At 39.4% G+C, this 16006-nt stretch overlaps 1 long non-coding RNA gene across 5 annotated transcripts; it reads left to right on the forward strand.

Moving 5' to 3' along the window:
* The first annotated feature begins 703 nt into the window (after nucleotides 1-703).
* On the forward strand, nucleotides 704-15467 carry LOC118636293. 5 transcript variants are annotated; one of them, XR_004960635.1, is made up of 6 exons: nucleotides 704-4575; nucleotides 6021-6125; nucleotides 9382-9516; nucleotides 10583-10790; nucleotides 11265-11393; nucleotides 12436-12556. It is a non-coding gene; the product is annotated as an uncharacterized LOC118636293 (long non-coding RNA). The 5 variants fall into 5 exon arrangements; XR_004960638.1 differs by having other exon boundaries at nucleotides 704-4156; XR_004960636.1 differs by lacking the exons at nucleotides 6021-6125; nucleotides 12436-12556 and adding an exon at nucleotides 12563-15467 and having other exon boundaries at nucleotides 707-4575.
* Nucleotides 15468-16006: the final 539 nt, after the last annotated feature.

Here is a 16006-nt window from a genome sequence, read left to right on the forward strand (position 1 = left end):
TTGGACAGTTAATGTGCTTAAATGCCACCACTGTCCTTATGTCACTATGGAACCCATCCCTCCTCACTGTGCATAAAAACAGGGTCCTTGGGCAGTTAATGTGCTTAAAAGCCACCACTGTCCTTATGTCACTATGGAACCCACCCCTCCTCACTGTGCATAAAAACAGGGTCCTTGGGCAGTTAATGTGCTTAAATGCCACCACTGTCTTATGTCACCACAGAATCCACCCTTCTTCACTGTGCATAAAAACAGTGTCCTTGGGCAGTTAATGTGCTTAAAAGCCACCACTGTCCATATGTCACTATGGAACCCACTCCACCTGACTTTCCATAAGAACCTGGTCCTTGGACAGTTAATGTGTTTAAATGCCACCACTGTCCTTATGTCACTGTGGAACCCACCCCTGCTCACTTTGCAATCAAACAGGGTCCTTGGGCAGTTAATGAGCTTAAATGCCACCACTGTCCTTATGTCACCACAGAACCCACCCCTCCTCACTTTCCATAAGAACCTGGTCCTTGGGCAGTTAATGTGCTTAAATGCCACCACTGTCCTTATGTCACTATGGAACCCAACCCTCCTCACTTTGCATAAGAACCTGGTCCTTGGACAGTTAATGAGCTTAAATGCCACCACTGTCCTTATGTCACCACAGAACCCACCCCTCCTCACTTTCCATAAGAACCTGGTCCTTGGGCAGTTAATGTGCTTAAATGCCACCACTCTGCTTATGTCACTATGTGACACACCCTTCCTACTTTATATAAACCCAGGGTCCTTGAGCAGTTAATGTGCATAAATGCCACCACTGTTCTTATGTAGTCTTATGTCACCATAAAGGTACCCTTCCTCACTTTGCATTACAACAGAGGGTCCTTGGGCAGTTAATGTCCCTAAATGGAATTATTGTGTTTATGTCTGTATAACACCCTCACTTTGCATAAAAACAGGGTCCTTGGGACAGTTAATTTGCTTAATTCACCACTGTCCTTATATTAATTTAGAACCCAATGGTCCTCACTCTGCATGAAAAGTGTGGGTCCTTGGACAGTTAATGTGCTTTAATGCACCACTGTAATTATGTCACTGTGGGACCCACCCTTCCACACTTTGCATAACAACAGGGTCCTTGGGCAGTTCATGTCCATAAATGCTGACCCAGTCCTTATGTCACTATAGAACCCACCCACCCTCGCTTTGAATAAAAACAAGTTACTTGGGACAGGTAATGTGCTTATATTGGCTACTGTCTCTACTGTTACTCTGGATCCTGTATACTCCCATCCCTGTGCATTTTCTGGCAGCCAATTTGGTATTGAAATGTACTTAAATGCAGCTGTGATTACTGCAGCTGTGATACCTGTAACTGATACCTTTTGTTTGTCTGTTTTCCATCTCCTCTAGGTCCTTTTGCCACATAGGAGATGGTAGTTAGGCCCGTCAATGGGGTTAATTAAAGCTGCTATCCCTTCTGGTAGTCCAGCATCCCATGCACTCCAAGTGTGTTTACGTTTACTAGGAGTGTATTTGGTTATGCAAAGTTGCCTAAGTGCAGCAATGGACTCTTTTCTTTGTCTAGATTCCCATGTACCCCCCAGTCTTATTACAATTGCCAGTAGGGCATTTGACACTGTCAGTGTGCTTAACTGACGATTTCCCTTCTGTAATTCCAGGATCACTTCCTGCCCTTTTACCTTTACATCACCTAGGAGGGTTTTTGGAACTGTTAAAAGCAGTTATTTGGCAGCAACTGTCCCTTTTGTCAGTCTGGGATCCCATGACTTCCATCTCACTTTGCATTACAATAGGTCCATAACATTGGACTGTTAATATGCTTAGAGGCAGCTGTGGTCCCTTCACTTAGTCTGGGATCCATGTCCTGAAGCATGTTTTGTATATGGCGTCCTTAGGACTGTGAATGTGTTTAAATACAGGTGTGGTCCCTTTTGTTTAGGAACATATGATCTTTTGCTTTCTTTATATCACCTGGAGACTTAAAAGTTTAATTGTAGCTGTGGTCTCTTGTTAATCTAACATTTCATTTTCTCCCTACCTAGTTTGCATTACAACACAGGGTACTTGGGACTGTGAAGGTGTATCCCTTACAGTCATATCTGATAACAGAAGAGGACCTGAACTCCAAGGCCCCTTTTGCACTGTTAATGTACACTTTGCTTTAGTCCTGTCTCCTCTGCAGTAGACATGGCCCTCACTCATTTTCCTTATTCAGCAGTGGATGCCCTTTACTAAGGACCTTTATACTAGTATAGTTAAAGTGAGTCATGATCACTGACCACGACTATGTCTTTTATTTAAGGTCCCTGTACCCTCTTCATTTTACAAGAAGGTGTATTAATTACCTGTTACTTTCCCCCCGCAACTATTTATGTGCAGAATTTCCGTATTTATGGCCCCCTCCTTTAAACGGATACCCCATTGTTTCTATATTATGGCACGGGATGCTAGAGACCCAAAGTTCTTCTCTTGGGACTCTTAATGTGCATATTCTCTGCTGTTAAGGTAATATCCTGCCTTCTTTGTAGCAGAGATTGCTGACCTTAAAGCCCTCTCTTGTGCATATGTTTAATTAGTTGTCCATGATCCTTTGAATTAACTTGGGTTCCTGACTCTTCATACCCTGCTTGGTTTACTGTGTGGAGTACTGTCCACTTAAGGCCCCTTTCTCAAACTGTTAATGTGTATAATAATTACATTAGGATCCTTCCTCTTCTCACTCCCTTTGAAGTGCCACAAGGACTCTGCAAATGTTAATGGGCACAATGGCAACTAGCAATGGGTTTTTCCTCCCTGGCTTCAATTTCTCGTGGCATCCTAAATTATAAACATTGCAGTATGCCCTTAACTTATTCTCCAAACAGCAATCCATACTCCCGCTCCTTTTGCATTACTCCAGGCCATGCTCCCAAGTAGTCATGGTCTTGCCCTTATCTTCCCTCTCCCCACTTCCTGCCTATAATTGGACCCTTCTTTTGGACCATTAATAATCAACAATTTCAGGTATCCATGCATCCAGCCGTTAGATAATATTGTGGTCCATCATCTTTCCTGCCCCTTCCCTACCCTGCCCCTTTTGCATTGTCGGTGGGGAATGTTGACTGGGCAAGGCCCTTTAACTTGAACTTAAATCTTAACAATCCCAGATGTTACTGGTTTACCCAGTTTAAATTGCTGTGGTGCTTCAGTTGCACTTTCCTTGGTCCCGCCCATCTGACATGGACCCCTCTGCTTCCTATTTTGCATTGCTTCTAAGTAATGCTGACTACCCAAAGGCCTTTCTGTGTTGTTAACACAGTACTGATTGTCCCATTCCCCCGCCCATCAGCCCAACACCTCCCTACCACTTTGATGTTGTATTTGTGCAGTGTTGATTACCAAAAGCAGGCCTGAACTAGGGGATGGGCCTTCGCTCCTTTTCTTGTCCCATTCTTGGGCAGGAGCTATTTAAATTAATGAATTGAAATTATTGTCCCATTCTTGGGCAGACAGGAGCTATCTGCCCACCTCTGTTGCTACTTGACTAGGCAAAAGGTTCAAGGCAAGTGAAGCCCAAGCAGCTGGATTGCCACCCTTTACATGCTGGATTTCCAATATATATAAGTATCAGTTGAGAGTTGTCTCTCCAGGAAGGAACGTTAGCACTGTCTCTGTGTTTTTCCTTCTAAAGCAGGTTGCCTGTCTAAGAATCTCTCCTCTTGTATCTTGCTGTTCTACAGAGTCAATTGGCAGGATACAACCAAAAAGTGACTGTTAAACTCTTTATTAAGACAGACATCTGGATTGCAAGGTGGAATTGATAACCTGGTCATTAAATTTTTAAACTTAAAAATGCATTTATACCTTGTACCTGATGACCAGTGTCTCTCATTTTACTAAAGGCTGGTGGGTCTGTGGATAGACCACTGTGACTCTTGCTATACCAAAGGAGTTCTAGAATGGAACTCGTAAGACCAGTATCTTTGGGCTCTACCACCATTTTAAAACCATGCCTTCTTTGGGCTTTACCACCATTCACTTTTTAAAAAACTACCTAAATTTTTTAATCCTTAAATATCTTCATCTGGAACATCAACCAGCCCCTACTTGTTTCAAGAAGATTACTGTAAAAGGATGAAATGAGACAACATATACTGAGGTACTTTTGAAAGTCATAGATCACCTTACTTGCAAAGTCTATTACATAAAACACACTGTTTAATTGTGCTCATTTAAAGGAGGCTTAAGCACCCCACTGAAATGAGGACTTAAAAATTATGGGATTTGTTTCCCTATTTTTATATCAAAAGAATAAGCCAAGATCTAATCATTCTTCTTGACATAAATGTGACAGCGTGCTGTGTGGTAAAAACGAGTAGCGTGGCCTGTAGTGTACAGGGTGTGGTTGCAGAGAATTCCTTAATAAGGAACTACTGGAGCAAATAACTAGTTGTCACAACAGCAGTTTTTTGTAATTACTGAAAAGGGATACTATAAGGTCAGCCCAGGTCAGGGTGCAGTTTGTACTTCTAGCTCCTTGGACAGCTGTAAGAAGAGTCTCTGGCTCTTTAGAATACTGTAAGTACTGCTTTATAGTTTACTAAGCAATCTTTTCCGTGTTCTGCTTCTTTTTCTCTTAGATGCTACCCATAGCAAAGTCAGAGGTTTCCTGTTGACCCAGTTCCCACCTCATCTGCAATGTATATATATAATATATCACCATATGAGTTATAGAATTGATATGTGTACTTGGCCCTATGCTAGGGTACACTTAAGTGAGGGTCCTATATATGTTATCCCCTAGGTGGTTGTATTGTTGAGCTAATATAAGCACACTTGAAATAATTTTAGGAAATGATAATCAAGTGCTGCCTTATATGAATTACGTTAAACTTTTATAAAGGGAGCCCACCAGGGTTTGAAGTTGACAAGACAAAGAAGAAGGAGTTGGGTTTACTCTTTCTCTTTGGTTCAGGATATGATTAATATTGCAGCCATCTGGGTAGTCCCTGTTGGTTCATTTAATGCCATTTGGTTTTTACTTCTTTTGAGGCATGGAAATCAGTTAAAGAGATAATGCCTGGTCACTGTTTGGCTTTATGCCGTGGCTGGCAAATTGCTGATTGCTAAATCTCATAAGCTTGAGCTTTTCAAGGTTAGGGGATTGAGGCTATAAATCTGATATGTTGGATCTTTGTACCTTTTTATTTTATCTCTGCCGAAGAACAGATAAGAGTAGCGATGATGCTTTTTGTTTGACATGTTTGTGGAACCTGTTTGGCAAGAGGGCAATGGAGAAGTATAAGTTTTATGAGCAAACCATGGCCATGCCTACTTTATGATGAAGGTAATATGCCCTCTTCCCCTTAGCTTTTTAACAGGTACTTTGGTAAACAGAAAAAGCTCAGTCTCCCTCATATAAAACAAACACAAAAGTAGAGCTGAGAAATAGTAACATCAAATTTTGAAGCATTTTTTGTGCACATCAATACTTCTTAGCAGGAGCAAGGAGGATCAGTGGGCTGGGCTTCTTGCTGCCCATTTCAGTTCATATCCTGATTTCCTCACAGCTTGTCCCCCTCCCCCTGACGAAATGCTTAAAGACAATATTTGTCTGACTGACTGGGAGTAATATCCAAATGGTCCTGAGCCTTGGAAGCATGGTCTTTGCTATTGTTTTTCAAACCGAAGTAATTTGTCAGCATGAAACACCTTCTACAGGAACAAAATTCTTTGAGATCCTAAAGAACATGTGTTTTGAGGAATACTGACCTAAAGTTATTTCAAATGTAAACATGTTTTCCAATTTTAGTACATCTTTATGGAAGAAATACATATATATACCATTTTATACAATTTATGTAGGACTTGGAGATTCATGAAAATATATCCACAAACCTCCAGGGTTCTTATCACCAAATCTGAGAAACACTGGTCTATGCTTATGAAATCTTTTATTGCTACTAATTAAATTACCATTGAATGTTAACATACAACTATATTTATTGGAATTTGTTTTAAAGGGATGAATCCTGAGCCAATTCTGAACCCCTACTCAGGAATGATGGGTCAATTGTAGGTGAATTGAACTCTGCACTAGAAAGCCTCCAAAAGTGAATTTTGGAGTTGTAAGTCAATTCTTTGCTAAAATAAAATCTCTAGCAGGTGTAAAAAGAGGTGCTCTGGACATGTGTGCATCTTACTACTTCTTGCAAGTGCATTTTAATGAAGCACATGTTCTGTTAGACGGAGTGGATCGCTATTTTTCATAAGTTTGCGGTCAGAAAAAGTGAGATGCTGGCTCTAACCTTGGATCAAATCACCATCCACGTCAACCTTAGTGTCTAGGGACTACTGATGAATGAAGATAGGGACTTGAGTTGAATATCTCAGCCCCTGGAAATAACATTTTGTCCTTTGAAAAATTTTACAAGGGTAAAAAAAAAAGGACTGAAAAGTTTTTGGCATTTATCTAATTGGTTATTGTGATTTCTGACTTTCCTCCTTATAGAACCTTAATGTATAGGATTGGAGGAAGTTTCCTGAGTCTGGTTTTATGAATCTTTTCCTATAATCCCCTTTAGCTTTTCCACTGATTGTAACTTAACTTCTCTAACCAACTCAGAGCTGTCATGATTAAATATAATTTCTTTTCAGGGTCTCTGGGCCCTGGTTAGCAAATGTACATCCGGATGGGAGATTTTGCCACTACTGTATTTTTTACTACACGTGAGTGGCACAACACTAGTTTCCGTCAAAAACCATCCCAAATTGTATCTCAATAAGTATTTGTTCGAGACTTAGCTGACCTTTGCTGAATGAACAAATTAAACTTAAATGGCCACGCACAGTTATATATCATTGTACTGGTGCCATTGAGTTAGCCATATTTTTGTTGGTGGTTTAGGTTTTTACTTGATTGCTCTTCTTTGACCTCTCCAAAACAGAGCACTGAGACCTGGAATGTTAACTTCTTTGTGCATCTTGTACAATGTCAATAAAGAGCTCTTTCCTTTACTGTTTTCATGCCTACATTGGAAATGAGCTTTTGATTTGTTTACGTTAGGATGAGAAATTGAAGCAAAATTTAAATGTGACCAGTGCTAGATTTCTTAAAAGATGTGTGGGGTTAAAGTATTTTGTTTGATCAACTAGAATGCTGTTCTTCTAGTTTGTCTGGAAATCTTAGAGGCTATGTAGCAGACCCAAGTAACAGCTTCTTATTGCATAGACTATAACCAAATGCTTATGCAGGTACGCTGGGAGCTCAGCGTACATTACTGAGTTTCATAAAATGTCTAGGTTACTTTATCCACAGCTTTGAAATCTTTTGCCATACTATATTTTAAATAACTTTTGATATTATGGATAATTGAACATTGGAGCCTTAGGTATATCAACTTTAAAACAAGTAAATCCCTATAAACAGAAAAGAAAGACAGTGAGTCTTTTGGCCAGGTTTGCAAACAATGAAAGTACCTACTGTAGCAAAATTGCAAAGTAGAATTACCAGTCTCAAGTTCTATCAACATGAGACATGACATATCACTGTTGATGTTGATTGTGATCACTTAGATTATACAATAAGTATTCTGTTACTGATTAACTTCTTAAGAAAACTCATATGCACACTTTAAGTTCATGGAAATAATTTTTAAGCTAAAAGGTATGAACAAAATAGGAATAAAATATTTTTGCTTAGATCTATAATAAAACTATAAAACACAGCAAGTGTACAGAATAGTAGTGAATAAATGGCTATTAAAACGTAAAAATGCTACTCCTATTTTGGTGGTGTTGCTTCTACTGTCTTTTCTTTACATTCCAGGCAACAAAACCAGTTCTATTTGCCACCAGTCTGGCAGTGCAATCCTCCATGATGCATTAGTCATCTAGCTGGTCCAGACTACTCTTATGGTTACATATAAATATGGTAAAAAAAAAAAAAAAGGTTGTAGAAGGCTCTTGTAGCCTGAGAATCCTTGCCCAGACCCCAGAGTGAAAAGACCTGGGTTTCAGTATCACTCCACCACCCACTAGCAGTGAAACCTCAAGGGAGTCTCATCTCCTAGCCTCCCAGTTTCTTTGTGTAGAGAATGAAAATACTGGATTACATGATTATTAACATTCTTTCTTTCTAACTGTGATAGTTCTGTGATTTATCCAGTGTTGGAGCATTTGAACCAGCTGGCTCTCTGCCACTTGGTTTTTCTGTCTAAAGTACCTTGACATTTTGTTGGGCTAAGTGATGATGGATCAAGAGTCTAAAAATTCTTGTCAATAAATATTGAACCCTAATGAATTGTATTCTTCTTATCCAAAATGTAACGACTGTCTCTGGCTTTATATTACCTTTAAGCGAGAGGGAAAGATCCTTGTATATGTCCTCACTGTAATGACATAGAACACTATATGGCTTTGATGCGCAAGCAGCCATACTCAGTAAATACAGTCTAGAGTAGCTCAGAAGATCGGGGGAGAGTGCAAAAGTTGTTTCCTTTTAGGTACCTTAACTACACGGTGTATAAGTGAATTTGAACTTGGATCTACTTAAAGGTCCTTTGGGAAAATTTGCTTTCACATGGAATGTCCATTTCCCATCAATAATAGAGTTTCAGGAGGGAGCACAGTAAATATGTATAATGTATGGACTGCCATGTTTAATTGGTAGCATATATTTGGAGATGAAGTATCTAATTTCAGGTTAAAATGAGGAAGGGTTTGCTAAGAGATTTTGAAGTTTGTTCTGCTCATATTCAAAACATCATAGAGTACCAGTTTGGCTTCACTGGACATTTTATCTAGGCACTATAGAGTTGAGTTAAGTGATCTTTCACTTACTATCAGAATTTGTTTGTTTGTTGACATAAAGACCCTTATAAATAACATGGCAGTTTCTGATCACAAATCTGGAAGCTGTATCTGGTTCTTCCCACACCATACTATACTATGCAAAGTGCTTTCAAGATTGCAAACCTGGCCTAGACCTGCCTCAGTGAGCTCCTATACTATAGTAAAGGCAGCTAAGTATTAAAAATGGTCAAGGCAAATGTACCTCCAGGCAGTAGTAATTTCTCTGCTACCTTGCATCTTGAAGTATTTTCAGCAAGAGCATGACATTTAGACCACAAATTTAGTCAGCCTTTAAAGTGGGTATTGGTTTGACTCATATTTTCATTTAGTTTTTTTTTTTTTTTACACTTGCCTAACCTTCAGTGATACTGCCATTACAGGACCTTAGGGAGACCATATAGGCTAGAGAGGAGAGACAGGACATACTTATATCTAATGATTCAGGCTAATGCTTCCTAGTTATTTTGATGTTGTTGAGGTTTTATCAATGGTTTTGGTTCCTATCCTACTGAGTACTGTCTTTTTCTTAAGGATATTCTGAGCATGTGAGATCTGAAGACTACAAGCAACTCTAAGAAGGTCCATACTCAGCAGATCTTTCCTTTTGAGAATCTGGATAAACTCCAGCTAATCTAAGGATGGCTTGCAGACCACCTGGAGAAAAAGGTAATTTGAGGAGTTTGTTGTGGCTTTAAGGGCTTTAACTTCCTGCAGATCCCCTTTTAAAAACAGAACAGGAGCCCGTTTTCATCAAATCTTATATGTATACATTTTAACTTTCCAGAATGAATTTGGCCTATTATTTTTATTTATTCTCCAGAGCTAGGCCTCAGTGGGGTCTATGAGGGCAAGCAAACTTGGTCATCATTTTATAAATGAAGAATTAGAGATGCAAAATAATAAATTACTTTCTTTCAAATCTCATAGCTACTTAGGAGAGAACAAATCTATGCCGTCTCATTAACAGGCCTAGAGATTTATTTCTCCTTTCCTTGGGCATACTGGTAGTAAGTACTGAAGATTTATTGATGAGTACTACCAATACGATCTGTCATAGCCCTGTTCTGGCAGGCCTAATTCCATTGACCCTGCCATTCCCTTATTATTGTAAGAAATTGAACATTTGTTACTTTGAAAAGCCATGAAATTGCTAAAAGGCAGAATAAGAGACCCTAGCCTTCTGTACCTTGTTTTTCCTTTTGCATACATTTGCTTAGCTGTTATAATAATTGAGGTTTTATATCGCTGTAACCATTCTTGACTTCTCTGAATATCCTGGGACTGGGGTGGTATCCTGTCTATGTAAGCTGTTCAAGAAATGTACCATGTGGATTAAGTAGAAAACAGTTCTGACTAACATATGATTCCTGGTCTGGGCATATGCCTGGGTTGTGGGCTCGATCCCCAGTAGGGGGCGTGCAGGAGGCATCCAATTGATGTTTCTCAATCTCTCTCTCCCATCCTCTCTTTCTAAACAATCAATAAAAACATAATAAAAAAATAAACTTCTCTTTGACCTGAGGGGAAATTCAAGGCATGAGTAGAAGAATTTGCTTTTCTCTAGGCTGGTAGCTGGAGTGTAAAGCTCTCCACAGTTCTCAATTTCCAGCCCTCAATCCATCCGGAAAAAAGTGGTGGATATCGCTTAATCTAATCACTAGTTGCTCTTAGAGACAGACTTGCCCAGTATACTGCATTTCAGTAATTTATTTCTCTTTTCTCTCTTCTCCAGGTCTTCCTCAGAAGAATAGGCTTGCTGCTTTACAGTGTTAGTGACCTATTCCCTTTGACGATCCCTAGGTGGAGATGGGGCATGAGGATCCTCCAGGGGAAAAGCTCACTACCACTGGGCAACAACCCTAGGCTAGGAGGTTCTACCATGATTCTTTCCTGGGTCCGGATAGGAAGGTGAAGTCGCAAGACATTCTGCACACATCAGAGTGAGTACGCTGTCCCAAAAAGCACAATAAAGGCTAATGTCTTTAATTTTTCAGTATACATTGCTTTTAGCTTTCCACTGAAATTGTTTTGATCATTATCAACTGTGTCTGCTTTGGTAAAAACAGCTTCCTAACTCACCTGGGAAGCAGTTGTGTGAGAGGGCTGAAAATGGTGATGTGAAGAAAGTAGCCGGCTTCCTGAGTTAGGGTAGGACTGTAGTATGTTTCTAGTGGCTCGGCGAATATTATTAGGGAAAACATTTTGCTATTTATGCCAGTTTCCCATTCTGTTGAATGAGGAAGTTGTATTAGTTTTCTCTCTCTGAGGACCTAAACTTTATGCATTTCTAAGCTCTGTAGAGGTAGTTTCTGTAACTCATTATTTTGAATCTTCCCATAACTCTAGCTAGTACTCAGTTAAGACTTCTTTATGGAATTTATATGCTTTCTCTCTCTTTTTTTCCTTTTTTGTAGCTCCTGATTGTTCCCTTTGTATCTACCAAATCGTTACCTTTCTCAAAAGCAATGAAGAGAGCAAGAAATTTGAATACAGCAAAGGAAGATCAACGTGCCTGGCACTCTGTCCTAGAACAGCAGAGCGAAGTAAGTTGTTGGTATTGTAATCATGTGAGGACCGGTTTAGAGCTACTAATAGCTGTTTGTTGGAGGTTTCTGTGGGGTGGGATGTGGTCATCTAATATAAAGGAGGGGCCTGATGTGAGACGGGAGGATAGCCAGGAACCTGTAAAGGCATACCTCAGAGATACTGCAGTGTGCTTTCAGACCGCCACAATAGAGTGAGTTGTAAGCTCTTTGCTGGTAGAGGATGTTGCTTCCAATGTATTAAAAAATAAATTAAAAAAAGCAACATCGTTGAAGCACAATAAAGTCAAGTGCAATAAAATGAGGTAATTTATGCCTGGGTTCACTGAACCAACTCAAAGATTAATTAGTCTGTACCAGTTGTGTCAAGGTGAATCTCACCCTGTCCTTTATCTTCATGGCATACATTCTTTGCCACTCTTAGAGGCCTAAACATATAGAAACTTAAAACAAAAAGTTTTTGCTTTTTTGCTGAAAGGGTGGCCATTTTTCTTATCTCCTCTTATGAGAGAATCTATCTGCAGTTAACATTTAGTGTTAGAGGAAAAAGCCAGTGCTTTAATTGTGAAGGGTATGAAATCAAGTAAGTTTTCTAAAGGGATGGGGAAAGGTGAAGATAAAAAACGAGAGTATTGACTAGGAGCTCTCTAAGGGCCCTTTATAATAAATTCACTCATCTGTAAAATAATGTATGTAAACCTTCTAAGTTTATTTGACCAGTATGAGTGACCACTACTACCATCTAGTGGCAGGTAGACTTGTCATGTTTTGGTTTCATGTAAGAAATTTCTAAAGTAAAAAACATCTAAGTAGAAGAGCATCTGTATTGGTGGTGGTTGTTGTTACTATACTTATTATTATTGATCTATAAGTAGTAGTGGTACTAATAATAGCTTATTGTAGTTATTAATGTTCTTTTTGGTTTTCTTTTGTTCTCTTTGTGATGCTTCTCATGACTACTGTGCCCCTCACTGTACCTTGTCTCTTCTACTTCTTACCCTCTTCTAAATGTCTGCCTTGGCTTATACCTTTCACTCATAAGTGTGTATTTCTTTGCTTGTCTATTTCTTCCTTGAATGTCTTTGGTCTTTGTTCTCTAATGTGTTTCTTAACCAATTTTGTGATCCACTTGCTTGTTTCTTCGTCATATTTCCTTTTTTGTTCATAAGAGTCATTTGTGCCTTGTCTTAGATGTCTCTCTTTTCATTTTGTTACTAATTGTCTTTGTTCTCCTAGATCTGGCTCTTCTTTCACTGTTCTTCCCGTTGTGTCTCTGAGTCACATGCTGTGTGCTTTTTGCTCATTCCTTGTCTTGTCTACCTCTCTTTGTTCTTTGTGAACTCTGATTGTTTGTCACCCCCGCCCCTTTTGTTAGTTTGATGTTTTGCTTTTTTCTGATTCTGGCCTCCCTTCTGCTTTTTCTACTCTACATCTTGGATTTCTCTTTTCTATATGTCCTTTCTGCCTCTCTTGGGCCATTTTCTCTTCTTTTTTCCTGCTGTGTGCCTCAGTGTCTCTTTGTTCTATGTGACTATCCATTTCACCTTTCCTCTCTCTATTCTATTGTTTCTTTGCTTTTCCCCTTCTACCCACCTTTGGGTATTTCAGCCTCTTCATGAGTCTTGTCTCCTCCTCTGATTTCCTGCAATCCTCTCTTTTCTTCTTGCACACTTTTTGTCCATCTGTGTGTGTACACCAATGTGTGTATGTTTGTGTGTTTGTGAGAAAGGGGCTTCCTAACCCCTTCTCAATAGGTGCAGAGTCTGCTGTCAAAATAAGCATTGCAGAGCTGTTCCTTATGCCAGGACGTCCTGTGAGATCATCCAAAACTAATAGAAGGCCCAAGGATCCAAAGACCTAAGATGGACAGATGGTAGAAAGCCTATAATGGATAGAAGTTCCAACGTAGAAGACATGGTCTGAGACTTGAGACCTATGGACTAAAACAGAAAACCTGTGTCCCCATCAGAAGCCTCGAGCCATGATGTGTATACAGAAGGTGGCCCTTGTTGGACAGAAGACTGGACTGAATTGGATAGAAGTCTCATGTCTTGAGTTAGACAGAGGCTGAAGACCCAGGTTGAGAGGACAAAGGCCTAAGAGCCAGGGACACATGTAAAGCCTGAGATGTAAGACAGACATTTTAAGACTAAATTAGGTGGGAAGCTGGAGTCCCACGACTCAGAATCCAGGAAGGCTTGAAATCCCCAAACCAGAGGAAATCCCAGTGTGAGAGCCCCAAAGCTCTTTTCTATTGTTACCCTCCTCCATATTCTCCCTTTCCAGTTTTCATATCTCCATTTAAGCCCACTTATTTTGAAATGTCCTTCTTGATGCTGTTGTTACTTTGAAGAAGAGATATCTTGAGATTGGTGATATTATGCCTGGGCCAATCTAAGGCAGTTTTTATCATAGTTTTGAGTCATTTATTGTTTTAGGTTTTGTTAAAGAGTACATTTCTTTTCACCTCCACTCCATTTGAGAGACACACATAGGTGAAACTGTATTTCAGTCTTCCCTTTTGCTCGGAAGCTCTAAAGAGGAAAACATTAGGCTATTGGGTGAACAGTGCCAGGTTATCTAGAGAAGATGTGAAGAGATGCTCCAGGCCGATGAGAACCGTTAGTCAAGAAATACACTGATGTGCCAGCATGCTGAGAGGCATCAGCCTGCGATACCTGACTTCTTTGAGCTTGGTGAGCAGGATTCCTGGGGTTTGGGATTCCTAGTGATGGTTACACAAAAGAATGAGTGGGCCTGGTACAGAGGTGAGGCCCCAAGGAGACAGCCTGAACTCCCTGCTCATAGTAGTGGCCTAATAATTCGGTAGGACTGCACCAACCCTGCCCTTGGGTTGAATACCAACCTCCAAGCTTAAAGATGACAAATTTGGAAGTACTTAGTAGGTATAAATCTTTCCTTGATTTTTTTTAACCCCCTTTCCATGAGGAAAGATCATTTAAATGACTGAGAATACATATGAAAGCAAGGTATTCTCATGAATTGTGTACTGGCAGCTATACACAGCTAGTATTTGAAAGTACGCTGTCAGTTGTGACGTGTTATGTATGTCAGGAATCACCACGGCCTGTGCTAGGCACTAAAGACTCGATGATTATTTGTCATCACATCCAGGTGACCTGAATAAAAATGTGTGACTCTGCTTTTAAACTATGCAAGTGCTTAAAGCCTTACCAGTTTCAGAGTTGATAAATGAATATTGATTACATAGAATATACTTTCTACTGTCTAGATACTGTGGATACAAACATTACAGGAAGCATGAATAAAGTGCTTTGTAAAAATTAGGTAATAATATGCTGATATTAGTAATTAAGTGACTGGTAAATTAAGAATTTATATTTATAGCCATCATGTTTCTGCTGCTTTGGTGATTTGAGTAAAAACATAGTCTTTCAGGTAGCAGAAAACACATGGAAACTGCTTTTAAACTATAAAATACACAGCAAACTCAACGGATTAAGCTATTGTGATGACTTATAATGTGCCAGATAATATGCGAGGCACTGTGATTAATGAAGGGGCGAAATATATTCTCAATATAGAATTAAAAATTTTATATAAGTGCATTTTAAAGTGGTTTGTAACTAAAGCACTATCAATGGGCTAAATGTTTATGAATGAATGAAAAAGTAAATATTAATTGCCTCTTATATGCCAGCTATTGTTTTGGATTCTGTGAAATCTAAGATAATGCTCCCAAGTAAAAAAAAAGGGAGGTTTAGCTCTGGCCAGTTTGGCTCAGTGGTTGGAGCATCGGCCTGTGGACCAGAGTCCCGGGTTCGGTTCCCGCTAGGGGCACGTACCAGAAAAAAGGGCGAGGTTTATGTTCTACATAATTTAGATGTAAGGAATTAGTTATTGCTTATTTTAATCGATCAAGACTTTACTAGAGATGTCAGGTTACTACCAGTATATTTTCCCAGGTAACAAGAAAATGTAATGAGTGAGATTGAGCTTTCTAAACTATAAAGTACTGTATAAATATAAGAAATTAGCCCAGCCGGTGTGGCTCAGTGGTTGAGCGTTGACCCATGTACCAAGAGGTCATCAGTTCAATTCCTGGTTAGGGCACATGCCCAGGTTGTGGGCCTGATCCCCAGCTGGGGGCATGTAGGAGGCAGCCAATCGATGTTCTCTCTTATCGATGTTTCTATGTCTCTCTCCCTTCCTCAATCTCTAAAATTAATAAAGAAAAAAGAAACTTAAAAAATATATATATAAGAAATTAGATATTTTCTGCATGAATAAAACTTTCTGTGAGATAAGCATTGTCTATAACCTTCTCACTGTGTGCTCGACCTACTATGAGAGCAGTAGTATAAATAATTATACAAACTGAGGGTTTGAAATCTTGTTAAATGAACAAATATCAGTTGCCTTCTATGTAAACTCACTGTTACAGGCACTAAAGAGATACGCATATTTATCATTTTCTTATGCCTACAGCTGAGAATAAGGCAATACATACGTTAGCATTTTGTGAACTCTGAAGCACCATATAAATGTAACCATTGATTTTTTTTCATTTGGTGCCAAATACTATAAAAAAAAGTTGGAAAATTTGAGGAAGTACTGTTAACTATTAAACA

Source organism: Molossus molossus, unplaced genomic scaffold (assembly GCF_014108415.1).
Source record: "Molossus molossus isolate mMolMol1 unplaced genomic scaffold, mMolMol1.p scaffold_m16_p_2, whole genome shotgun sequence".
NCBI lineage: Eukaryota > Metazoa > Chordata > Mammalia > Chiroptera > Molossidae > Molossus > Molossus molossus.